Here is a 13,892-nt window from a genome sequence, read left to right on the forward strand (position 1 = left end):
TTTGTAATTGTCATATTTTGTTTGTAATTTTCCTTCTTTATTACCATTTTTCGGTAATTTTTCATTTAAAACCACTCCTATAGCAAGTCTAATAAACCGTAATGATTACTATTGTTTTTTCTACTTTTGCTAGCCACCTTTTCACCCATTTACTTCTTCAAATCTTTGCATCAGGACGGGCCACAGGCCGAGCAAGTGGAATCGGCGAAGGTGGCTAGCAAATTCCTGTAAAAAGAAAAAAGGGATATGTTATCAGCACTATTGTATTTTGACGAGGGCACTCTTACTTTATTAAAAGTACGGTATGGACCCACCATAGGATGATCCAAACCGTCCATTAGATGGGCCACAACCCATGTCGGTTGTGCCCCAAAAATCATTTCCGTAAGTTGATCCTAACCCTCCGATTTGAATGTTAGGGGTTGATAACCCTCTATAGATTGGACGGTTAGGATCAACCTATGGAAATAATTTTTGGAGCACAACCTATTTAGGTTGTGGCCCATCTAATGGACGGTTTGGATCATCCAATGGTGCGGGCCATACTATACTTTTAATAAAGTGAGAGTGCCCTCATCAAAATACAATAGTGCTGATAACATTTTCCAAAAAAAATCTCCCAAACCAACCAAACACCTTCCGAGAGATTTGCTCTCAATCTCCCCTTTGACTGATTCCCTTTTGATTTGCTTTCAGTCTCCCTTTGACTTCTGCTTCTCCAAATCCTCCCAACATATACCTGCATCCAAACAGAGCATAATGGTTTCGGGGTGAAAAATGTGTTTCAAGCTTTTAATCCAACGAGAGGTGCATTTTGGGAATAGCAATCCAAGGGGTGAGCCGCATTGCAAAAATGAATGAGAAGTTTAGTTCGGCCCCACCAACATGAGAATAGTATGATCTGAACCGTTCATTTGGTGGAACGAAGGGCATTGTGTAGACATAGCCTGAAAATCACGCTAATAGAAAATTGCTGATCATTAGAAATTTTTGCTCTTTCTTTTCCCAGCCAATGATTTCGCAAGCCACCAATTGGATGGTCATGATCATCTTAAAGGTCAATTATAGGCCCGGTCATGCTGTTGTTGCATGGGTGGGCCAGAGTCAGGTTTAAATGCGCTTCTCATAACATCTATTGGAAGTGATGTTGTGCCTTGTGAAACAGTACGTGTGAAATGGACTTTTATCTGCCTCTCAAACCTGACTTTTAAAAAGTAAAAATAATAGGTCAGTAAAAGTAAAACTAAAGAGGGGTATTTCAGTCTTTTAAAAATCTGACAACCCCTCTTTTACAAATTCGGCAACTCTACCCTTACTTAACAATATAACTATAACTTTGCATTTTCATAACAAATTTTCCAAAAAAAAATACCTATAAAAAAAAAAAGACCAACTTAAATAATATTTTGGCATTTTGCGAAGTCCCACCTCTCACCCATTTTCTTTCTCTGGATCTCTTCCACGCACCAAAGGTCCAAAGCCCACAGGGCCCTAACTTCTACTCCTCACCCTACCTCTTCTGGCCGACTCTTCCCCTTCCTTTCTCTTCCCTTACCTCTGAAAATCCAGTGATCCCCCCTTCCTAAGCACCCCTACAAGAAGAAGAAGAAGAAGAAGAACCACCCATCGCAAGAAAAAGAAGAAGATGGCCGCTAATTGTTGCCACTAATTGCGACCACCATCACGGATATTTCTCTCATCTCCCTCAGTATTTCTCTCTCTGTAATTCTGTATCTCTCTATCTTTGTAGATATCTTTCTTGTGGTCGAGAGGGTTTGAGAAAGGCTTGTGTTACAAGCTTTGTTTTGCCCTTTACAAGCTTTGTTTGATCTCCCATTAGGGCTGGCAATTTCACCCGAAAAAGCGGGGATCCGCCCCGCCCCGCCCCGTTTGGGGAGGGGATTCCCCGATTTGAGTGGGGAAGGGGATGGAGTTGTCCCCGCCCCGCCCCGCTCCGCCCCGCTAATCAATGCCATTTTTTGTAAATTTTAAGTGTTTTTTTTATGGAAAACTACTAGAAACTCTGTGGATCGGCTACAAGATTCCCCCAAACATAAACTTAGCTTGTCTTTTCCTTTTAATTAGCTTCTGAGAGCATTTTGGGAACTATAATAACCTTTTCACAGATGTTGAAATAATAAAGACAAGCTGAGAGCCTAAGACGCTGAGTGTATGCAATTATCAAAAAATCGTAGTGCCAACAGAATTTTAGGGTTGGATTGCAGGTTTTAATTTTCAACAAGAAAAATTTAACTACTAGAAATTTGTTTCATGTCAGCACTAGACTAAATTGCAGTTAAAGAAATAAGTCATTTGTTGATTTTGTTCTCTTCTCCATTCTCATTTCTCATACTCATCTGGGGGTTAACATACTATACAGAATGAACTAATGAATATTATTTTGCGTGTGTGAGCGCCCACTTATGGACTTTTAAAGTTTATTGTGACTACTGAAATAGTTACTTTTTGCACATTGGCTGCCTGTTAATGAAGGTAATCCTGGTGCTCATTTCCTATTTATCATTCCATAATTTATACAGAAAATTGCTGAAAGATGAGGTCCTGTTGTTATTTATGTTTGTTGTCTCATCCATGCATTTCTGATTTTGTCCATCTGTTTGTTGATCACATGAATAGAATCATAGCATTCATCACAATATTGTCTATAATGGACGTAGAAGAAAGAAGCTCTGTTTGCTGGTTTGGTTGGGTTACAAAGAGGGGGCGGGGCGGGGAGGGGATTTTGTCCCCGAAGGATGCGGGGAGGAGAAGGGGAAGGGGAAGGGGATTAGATATTCCCCGCGGGGAGGGGAAGGGGATTCCCCACCATCCCCGCAAAGGGGAAGGGGAAGGGGAGGGGGAAAATTCCCCGCAGAGGGGAAGGGGAAGGGGACCCCAACATCCGGCCCCGACCCTCCCCGTTGCCACCCCTATCTCCCATCCTCCTCACTAGAGTGTAGAATCATCTTCCTTTTATCCGACGGATATCCCAATTCAAATCATATCCGTTGGATTCAAATTCGGCCAGAAACAATACATATCCGTCGAATTCGAATTCGGATACGGATACCGATTATGGTAAACGAATTTGAATTCGGATATAACAATATCCAATTCGAATTTGATTTTGATCCGTTTACACCCCTAATACTATCATCTGATGATTTCAGTCCTTTGATCGAACATGATGAAAAAAATATCTATTAACATATCTTGAACTCTTGAAGCCGTTTATTTTTGCACCCCTCAATCTTTAGATTGATATCTCCAATCGCTGTGGGACCTAGACCCTCCAATGGCATGTGATGGCCCATAAATTCAATATATGTTCCTTACTCACCAAGAAAATGTGTCACATCATGATGGTCGTTTTCGTTCATGGAGAAGACGTGATATCTAAGACTCAAATTGTTTTTGTCAGTGATCCTGTACGGGTTGGACCAGTACCACTTGTACGGTGATTGGGTCCATAAATATTCTTGGTCTTGGCCCTACTTTCATTGGATGAGTTCTCACCTTTGATCAATCTTCAGAAAGAAATCTACGTTCGTCGTCAGATCTGGACCCACTTGGTCGCTCTGTAATGTCCCATTAGATCAATGGTCATGATCACCAAGACAATGTGCCGAATTGTGTCGTTTCCATTCACCAAGAAGAGATCGTCATTTGGCTATCCAAGCTCTCATTTAACCTTTCATAACTCCAAATCACTTTATTTCCAGTCAAAATACTGTGACAGTCGCGTATGTGAAGTTTCAGAGTGGGATTCGTTTTACTTAGGTGCAACGCAATCTCTTTTTATAAAGAGTGTAAGTGAAGGGGAAAACAATACTACTCTCTGAAACATGGTTTTGATGCAGGAAAAAAGCGATATAATCAATAAAGAAACTTTGCTGAAATAAGTGCAGAGGTATTTCAGCTTTAATTCTTCTTCTTCTTCTCCTCCTACTCTCTCTCTCTTGTTTGGATTTTTTTCCATTAGAGAAGAAATATAGCATGCTGCTGTTGTGGGTAGGGGTGCAACTTGGGTCGGGCTCAACCCGAACCCGACGGGTTCAACCCTATTTCGCTCAGGTTGGGTTGGGTTAGGGTTGGGAAAAGCCAACCCGATTTCATTTGGGGATAGGTCAGGGTTGAGGCCTTGGCAACCCGACCCGAACCGAAGCGGACCACTATCCTGTAGTTTTCTCATGATTTTCTAGGATTATGTGCTTTTTTTTCCCTGTTTTTTCCTATTTGGCCCGAGATGAACCCAACTCAACCCGACCCGATTTAGAGGCGGGTTGGGTTAGGGTTGACCATCCCCAACACGAGGCTCGGATTGGGTTGGGTTAGGGTTGGCCTCAATCCGACCCAACCTGACCCGAGTTGCACCCCTAGTTGTGGGTTTGGATTTTTTGAGAACCGATTTCTATTTTTTAGATGGTTTAATGAAGATTGTATTTTTATTGTGGAGGAATTCAAAAGTGAAGGGAGACGCTGCAAAAAAGAGGTGAAAGAGCTCTTCTATTGGTTACACATCACCATCATGCATTAATAATAGCTGAAAAGTAAAAAATGATGGTTATGTGCCCTCCCAATTTATATGTAATCCACCGCATTAGTTTGCTGCCCTTCCTCTTTCTCCAAAATGCAAGTTGCCATGGGAAACGATATCTACTCCCTTTCAGTTTAATAATGGCTCTAATAGCTGTTAAATACTATTAGAATTCGGAATGGCAATTGAATATTTAGGCCCAGTTCATTTAAGGTTGTGACATCCGATTGTGGGCTTACAACCAATTATTGGGCTCAGATGTTTATTATTGGACGAATTAAACATCTAAGTCCAACAATTGGTTGGAAGCTCACAATTAGTTATCACAATCTTAAACAAACAAGGCATTAATAGTTTAGATAATCGTAATATGTGGCCCCTGTCTTGTGCCATCATATAGTTTCTCTGATGTGACTTGGCCCGGTTGAAATGGTTTGGATCTTTGCAGGGGCGATGCCAGAAATTTTGCACAAGGGGGGCAAAAATTATAGTAAATTTTGCACAAGGAAGGGATATAAAAATGGTAAAATTAAAATTTTAAACTTATTTTTTATCTTAGGGATGATTGGAAAGAGGGGAATATTTTTTAAAAAAGGGAGTAAGTATAAAAAAATATTAAAAAATAAAGGTTTTTTTTTTTCCCAAAAAATTAAGGGCGGCAATTGTCCCCCTTCCCTTTCAAGTGCCATCGCCCTGGATCTTTGAAAAAGTGGTCCCTTAAGTTGTGTTCTGCAACCATTATCTGCAACCATTATCCGCCTGTAACTCTTTTTTTCCCACCGTTACTCTTTTGTTTTGTATCTTTTGAGGGAAAAAAAAAACCATATTCGGCAAAGAGGGCTAGCAAAGCCCAATTCTCCAATTCCAATAATAATAATGTTGGAGAAATAGATCTCCGCCCTTCTTTTTTTCGAAACCTTGGCAGAGTCAATTGGAACAATTTTTATTCCTACTTTCCTGTTTATTATACAAGAATTAAAATCTTTGCCAAATCTGATTCCCACGTTTCTCCGTTTCTTCCCGAATCTGATTCTCCGTTTATTCTCACGTTTCTTCGTTTATTCCAAATCTTTAATGGAGAAGTGTTTTCATTTTTATTTTTTTTAATTAAGGGAGCGAAATAACCAATTACTCCAAAAGCTTAAGCTCTTAGAGTTGGTGTTATTCTATCATTTATAGTTTAACACTCCCCTTCAAGTGTGGCCCTTCTTGTTTTTGTTACACTTGGCACATGTGGCCTCTTTTTTGAGTTGGTGGTACACCTGTAATTTTACGAGAAATCATATGATGAGTGGGTGGACATGCAAGTGAAATGGGCAACGGCCCTTGATATTTGATCCAACAGTAGTCCCATCAAAAGATGAAAAAGTGGCCTGCTGTTGGATCAGAAATAAGGGTGGCACTGTCTGCAGTCAAGTTTCCGCCCACTCATCATATAAAATCTCGGAATTTAAATATCAAAGAGTTGTTGGGTTTTGAATCAACAGCTCATATAAGATGATAAAGAAGAATTTCCACTAATGTTGGTTTTGGTGGAAATTCTTCTTAATCAGAGGGAAGCATATTGACCTTAATGCCCCTGTTCTCTCTTTTTCAAAGAAGAATGAAACTATTAAAAGGCTTTTCTAGTTTAAATAATGTGGGGACATCTCCTATTTGTGTTTTGTTTCCTTGCAGTCGAGTTCAGGTAGAGCAAACAATCCAGTCCAGGAAATGAAATTTGAGATCTAGATCAACGGTCATCGTTCAATCAAGAGTGGCAGTTCCACTGGAGTTTTTTAAAAGTTAACTGGTTTCAGCCGTATTACTGCCTAATATTTAATCATTCTTTGCAATTTTGGAGCATAGCCCACATACGACAGGGCCCACAGAAATGGATGGTCAAGATCTTCAGTTCCATCTTCCCATCCCAGGTTTGATCACGTCTAGCATAGGGGTATTTTGGAAAGAAGGGGGCATTTCGGGAAAAAGCACTGAGTTTTTTGAAAAAGCACTGAGTTTTTTTTCTATGTTACTTTTGTTGTAGGAGAGAAGATGAATAGGGGGCGGAAGAAGGGGGCATCTCCAAAAAGTTTAATCGATGTGGTGATTTCTTGGTCTTTGAAAGATATATTGAATAAGGACCTTTACAAAGAGAAGGTTAGACACATCTATTCTCCCTCTCCCCTCTCGTTTGTTTTCCTCGACTTTCTCTTCATTTTTTTCGTTTTATGCTAACACACGACTAAAAGAGATGTTCTTATAAAAAAAACATAGCACTATGTATATAGCTGCACCTTTTTCGTCATTGTCTATTTGCAATCCGACGAAGCTATCGTTCTTTCCCTTGTGTTAAGTATAAAAGATAAATAACGCCTTTCTCCAACAGCTTAAGCTTATGGAGCTATTGGTTGTTTCACATGGTTTCAGAGCAAATGCCTGGGTTCAAACCTCCTTAGGTCACACATGAGGGGGGTGTTAAAGTATAATAGATTAAATAATGCCTTCTCCAACAGCTTAAGCTTTTGGAGTAACTGGTAATTTCACATGGTATCAGAGCAAATGCCTGGGTTCAAACCTCCTTCGTAGCAAAAATCCACATGCAAGGGCCAAACCCAAAAGAGAAGTCACATGTGCCATGTGTGAAACTACCATGTGCCACTTGTGGAGCTAGTGGTTGATTCACACCTTGTTCTTCTCTTCCTTCTCCTCACCACTAGGCTTTTGGAAATCTCATCACTAGGCTCATGGGAAACCACTTTATGGTGAGAGGAAGAAGGACCGAGAGTCTCTTTAAATAGACAATGAAGCTCCCATAAAGCTTCTAAATTAAGAGGAATTCGTTTCGATCCTTTGGCATAAGATTAGCCAAAACATTTCTAAACTTAACGGATTAGCCAATTCATGGAAGGTTGCTTAAATGCAAGTCCACACTAACTTTAGTAACTTTTAAAAAATAGAAAAGCTAGTTTCCAAAATGAGTTTTTAGAAACTTCAAGAATAAGAAACGTCTAACAAAAGATGCTTTTAGATTAAATATCAATCGTACCACATTTACGTGTTTATACTCCCATGGCTATAAACGTTGAAAACAAAGTGTTATCCTCATCGGGTAATTGAAATGGGTGGCTATTCTTGCATACATAAAGACTCAACCACGAGTAGCCTTCTTACACCTCCGCTTCTCTGACTATGAGCCTCATCTATAGTAGAGCTGGACCTCTTTTTTGTTTTTATGGACTCCTAACATGCTACTCGATACTCAATCCTACAGCAGGGCTGCTGTGGATTAAATATCAAGGATGAGATGAGTACATGTTTATATGCTCATTCATCATATAATTTCTCCTATTTGACAATGTGTATGCAAAAAAGGTAGACCCCACCCCATGATACGCTTGCGGGGAGAAATGATATATTTTCCCTTTCTTCAACGGGCCACTCCCTTTTTGTGAAAAATAGAATAAGTATACACTAGAAGGGCTGGTCTAGGGAAGCAAAAAGACCAAATGTATCAGCGTAGCCAGAAAGGTGGGCCCCATCTTATATCTCCGTTGTGGGCCACCCTTTAATTTATATCAGGGTTGTGGGGTTAGCACTTAGCCCCATCAAGGCTTGAGGAATGATTGAATGAAGGGTGCCCTTGCAAAAATCAGCTCCAAGGGCCCCCCGATTGGTGGATTTTTGCAAAGTAAAACGTTTTCCATTAAGCGCATTCCATTTTTTCGGGTGCTTTACTTTGCAAAAATTCACAAATAGTGGCACCCTTGGAGCTGATTTTTGCAAGGGCGCCCTTCATTCTATCACTCAATAAAATTTTAAAAAATTCGTTTTCTAGGAAAATAAATTCCTGGCTTCCTGCATCCAAATTGCTGGAAAAAAAAAGCGTGGACGGCAGGATTCGAACCTGCACGGGCAGAGCCCACATGATTTCTAGTAGGGCTGCAACTTGGGTCGGGTTTTACCCGAACCCGACCCGAAAATAGCTTGGGTTGGGCTCATGTTTCTCGGGTTCGGGTCGAGCCGAGTCTACGATCCAAAAGCCCACATGAATCTCGGGTCGAGCCGGGTTTGAAGGGACCCGACCCGACCCGACCCGGGTTACTTAAGTTATAGTATATATATTTTTTTTCTAAAACTTTGTTACTTTAAAAGTGAAAACTTAAAAGTAAAACTCACGCACACACACAATCACAGAGACTCTTTCCATCTTATGTTCATTTCCCCCCTTTAGCTCTAGGGTTTCAAATTTCAATTAAATAGTTAATGCACTAAATAGTTTGTTATTTATCTTGTATGAGTATAATCATTTTCATTTGGTAGAATGCATTAATTTATTCTCTTTGTACTAGTTATTAGTTAATGCACTAAAGAGTTTGTCATGCTTGAGTTTTTCTACTTTCATGAGTTACCTTGCCAAATAAAAGTTTTCCTTAAAAAAATTGCGTCAACGTAAAAATCCCAACCCGACTGAAATTTATCATGGGTAGGGCCGGGTTTGGGAATCATGGGATTTCCGAAAAAGACCCGGCCCGACCGAGATATTTCTCGGGTAGGGTTGGGTTCTTCAAAACCCGACCCGCCCGACCCTAGTTGCAGCCCTAATTTCTAGTCATGCCCGATAAACACTCCCGCACGTCCACCCATATTGTCATTTCTTGCTTCCATAAATCAGTAGTTTATTTTAAAATTTTCTCTTCTTCCAACTTGGCAATTTTGCATCTTACCTTCGAAGAGTTCTTCTTTGTCTAGTCTTCTTCCTCTCTGCTGCCTCCAGACAGGCACTCCCTTTCAATGGCTTTTCCTTTGCTCTTTATCTCTTGCCTGAATCGTAGAAAGGAGAAATGTAGCTCCTTTACATGGCTTGTTTTCTGGGGTAAGTAATCAATAGCATTTCCAATTCCTTGCTTCTTCCTTTTTTTCTGTTCTTCCATGAGCTGATAATGATTTTGGTGATGTTTTCAAGACTTCTTCTTTTCTTCTTCTTTCAAGTCTCATCTTCTAATATGATCCCAAGGAATCGTTCTGTAAAAAAAAAAATTGAACAAGAGAAATAGATGAGACCTCATTAATTCAATCTTTCATTCATTGCCTTTTTGTAGCGTTCGCCGCAATTATAACAAAGCCCTTTTTTTTTGCGTTCATCCATCTTGGCTAGTGTCATTTATTTAGTTGGTGGGATCTTCTCTTTTGGTGTAGAATTAGATGGACTACCAATAAACTTTGGTACACTCGAATGATTAAAGCAATGTTGTGCACAGACGGCTTCTTCATGCAATGCGGCTAGTTGGAACGCTAGTATTAGAGTAGGTGGCTGTGAAATTCTTACACCAACGCGGATATCCTCTTGAAGACTAGATAAGTAGATATAAAAACACCCTACCAAAAAATGATTCTGATAAACGCGAAGTGCGATTTGACATTCGTTTGAACTGCGAGTGGTAGGCTCTGCTTGAGTTTAGCAAGTGTCCCATTTGGATCTTCCTGTTCACTAGGCCCGAACCATGTACATAAAGCATGAGTGAATTGCTTCCATGCCATCTCGCAAATAGTGCGTCACATCCACTGATACCAAGGGATGGCATCACCAGTAAGATAGATAGTAGCCAGATCTATCATCTGATCATATGGAATATTGTTAAAATCTCTGAAATTTTTCGGTATTGAAAACCCACCAAGATGGATCTTTTTCATCGTATCGTGGGAAACCAAATTTAAGGGACTGATGACATGTGGGTGGTTGAGGTGGTCCATCAATTTCGTCGGCGTTTTGGCGAACTCCACGTTGCAGGTTGTTATCATGATTGGATGTTTCCATGGAGGTTGATCGTAATTGATTCAGTTGAGAACCAATTTCTTCATGGACGGATGTTGCTAATTGATCAAATCATATGAGAATTTCACCGAATTGCTATCGTAGTTGAACAATGTCCTGTGCGTATTCTATGTTGGTGGGAAGTCACCTTTGAGGAAAACCGTGTTTTGATCCTGATACTAGAATTTAGAGAAAAGGTGGTGCCTTTCCCCATCCATGAGGACATAGTTGAACCTGAAGGCATTCCAGACACCAGCCCCTAATGATGCGGGTGCAGTAGATATTCCTACTGAGCAGCCTTCGGGTAGGTCGTAGAGAAAAGGAAGGCCGGTCATTCCTGATGACTGTGAAGTCTATCTGAATGAATGTGAGTATGAAGGAGAAATGGATGATGATCACATTTCTTTCCATCAAGCTTTGGAAAGGATCAGTCGGCTCGATAGTTTCAAGCCATGAAGGAAGAGCTGCTCTCAATGGAGAAGAACCAAGCTTGAAAACTTACTGAATTACCAAATGGAGTCAAGCCTGTTGGCTGTAAGTGGGTCTTCAAGACCAAACGTGACTTCAAGGGTGGCATTGAGAGAGAAAAAGTGAGACCATTTCCAAAAGGCTATACTCAAAAGGAGGGGATAGACTATAAAGAGACTTTCTCTCCAGTTTCTAAGAAAGACTCTTTAAGGATAGTCATTGCTTTAGTAGCTCATTGCGACTTACAGTTACATCAAATGGATGTCAAAAATGCTTTCCTAAATGGAGACTTGCTCGAGGTTGTCTACATGACACAACCTGGAGGTTATCAGGTTGAAGGCAAGGAATATTTAGTGTGCAAGCTTGAAAGATCTATATATAGTTTGCAGCAAGCCTCTCGGCAATGGTACTTGAAGTTTCACACGATTATCACAGAATTTGGGTTTAAGAAAAATATTGTGGATTGATGTATATATCTCAAGGTCAGTGGGAGCAAGTTTATCATTTTAGTGTTGTATGTTGATAACATATTGCTTGCAAGTAGCAATTTAGGCATGTTAATAGAAATCAAGAAATTCCGTTCAAGGAATTTTGACATTAAGGATCTCGGTGAAGCATCCTATGTGATAGGAATAGGGATTTATCAAGATAGGACTCGATGATTGCTAGAATTGTCTCGAAAGACCTATATTGAGAAAGTTATAAAAAGATTCAACATGAATAAATGCGCAACGGGCATTGCTCCTGTGGTTAAGGGAGATATATTTAGTGGTTCATAGGGTCTCATGAATGATTTGGAATGCAAGGAAATGAAGATAATTACTTATGCATTGGTAGTAGGAAGTCTCATGCACGCTCAAGTTTATACCCGTCCAGATTTGGCCTATGTGGTGGGCATGCTTGGAAGGTATCAAAGTGATCCTGGAATGTATCATTGGAAAGATGTTAAGAAGGTTATGAGTTATCTATAAGGAACAAAGGATTATATGCTCACATTTAGAAAGACGGATAGCCTTGAGGTGGTTCGATATTCTGACTCTGACTTTGTTGGTTGTCGGGACACCATGAAATCTGGTTGGATATTCTGACTCTGACTTTGTTGGTTGTCGGGACACCATGAAATCCTAATCATGATGTATTTTTATGCTTTCAAGAGGACCTATATCCTGGATAAGCATGAAACAAGGAATGAGAGCTTCATCTACGATGAAAGCGGAGTTTATAGCATGTTGGGAAGCTTCGGCATAGGTCTTATGGTTGCATAACTTTATCTGGGGGCTTCAGTTTGTTGATATAGGAAGCCATTAAAGATGTAGTATGACACAGTTTTGCTGCGGTTTTCTTTTCCAAGAATAACAAATTAAGAGATGTCTCGAAGCATATTAGATTGAAGTATCTTATTGTTAGGGAAAGGATCCAGGATAAGTTAGTGTCTATTGAGTTCATAAGCACCGCACTTATGTTGGCATATCTGATGACAAAAGGCTTACCACCTAAGGTCTTTAATGACCATATAGCATGCATGGGGATGATTGGTAAGACCGGTTACCTTGATTAGTTGGAGTTTGCATAAAGTTGTATAGACATTGTATTCTGATTACTTTTGAGGTTTTGATCCTTATAAATAAAGTTGTCTGCTATTCCATTATTTGTATTGTGCACATTGAATGGTTGTTTTGAATGTAGAATGTCGGTAATGACATAAGGAGGGGCCATAGTTTATTCATGTTGGTAAGTTTGCTAGCTTTGTGATCAGGTCATTGGATAGATTGATAGTCCAATGATTACATGATCCGTTATTAGCACACTTATTGAATTGAATATAAAGTTATTGTGATTAGCAATTGTTGCAAAAGGTATAAAGCCCATGTAGGCCAAGTGGGAGACTGTTAGACGTTTTATAAGTTTGGAGTTTGTAAACTTAGTGCAAAGCAAAAGTGTTTCCATGTTTTAGATTTTCTAAAATGTGTATTTCCATGTTTAGAGTTATTAACTGTGTATGGCCTTGCATTTTAGGAACATTTCCCTGCATAAGCTTATCCTCAAAGTTTGGAAACGTTTTGGAAGGCAAGTTAGCTCAAATAACTATTGCCAATATTGTGCCTAAAGATCCAAACGAATTTGGGCTTAATTTAGAAGTTTTATGAGAACTCTTTGCCGCTTTAAAGAGTTCTTGGTCCCTCTTCGTATCAACAAAATTAGAGAATTCATTAAGAGAGAGAACTCTCTTTGAGAGAGGTTCCTCATTAACCTAGTAGTGTTGCGAAGCAAGAGAATAAGGGGTGTTTTCGAGTCGCTCTTGTGCTTAGAAAAGGTTCAATCATCATCGGATTGCATAGCGTGGAGAATCGGCCATGGCACAAGGTATATTGGACTCAAATTTAAACATACTTTTGAGTACAATAATTGGTTTAGCATAAAGGAAAACTATTTCTAAAACAAAGTTAACATGAACCAACCTTATTCAATTTTTAACGAGGGAGACCTTCAGTTTATGAGGATATCACTCTAGATTAGCCATAATCATATTATTTCCCTCTAAATTGTGGGTAGAAAGCTTCATAAATGTTTGTCTTGCAACCTAAAAGTAGTAAATAAAGTTCTCACCAATTTTTAGCTCATAACCACATAAGATAGTAAATAAAGTTCTCATCAAATAAGAATTTATCTCTTTCTCTCTTGATAGTAAATAAGGTTTTGTGATGCAGTTGAAAAAGCTGTCCCCAAGAATGTTAAACCTTTTTATCATCGTGCTCGGTTGGGGTGAGCCGGGTAAAGGGAGAGTTCAAGATAGGATGGGTCCTAATAACCCCACTAGATCTTGATGTGAGGGTGGTGGATGTACCGGAGTTTCAAGAGAAGATTCAACCCGATTCCCAATTGCCGAATCATTGGTTTTCGCCGGCATTATTCTTTTTTTTTTTTGGGAAAATTACATTTACACCCCTCTAGTTTCTGACACATCCACTTCTACCCTTATAGTTTAAAACGTCACAACTACACCCCCATGTGGTTTCAATTTGTGTAAGGTAGACCCTCTCAGTTGACGGTTTGTCCACAGATTGAAGGGTTAGGATGATCCGATGGAGCTGA

This window comes from Tasmannia lanceolata, unplaced genomic scaffold (assembly GCF_043159265.1).
Source record: "Tasmannia lanceolata isolate RefF3 unplaced genomic scaffold, GAP_Taslan_0.1 ptg000011l, whole genome shotgun sequence".
Classification (NCBI taxonomy): Eukaryota; Viridiplantae; Streptophyta; class Magnoliopsida; order Canellales; family Winteraceae; genus Tasmannia; species Tasmannia lanceolata.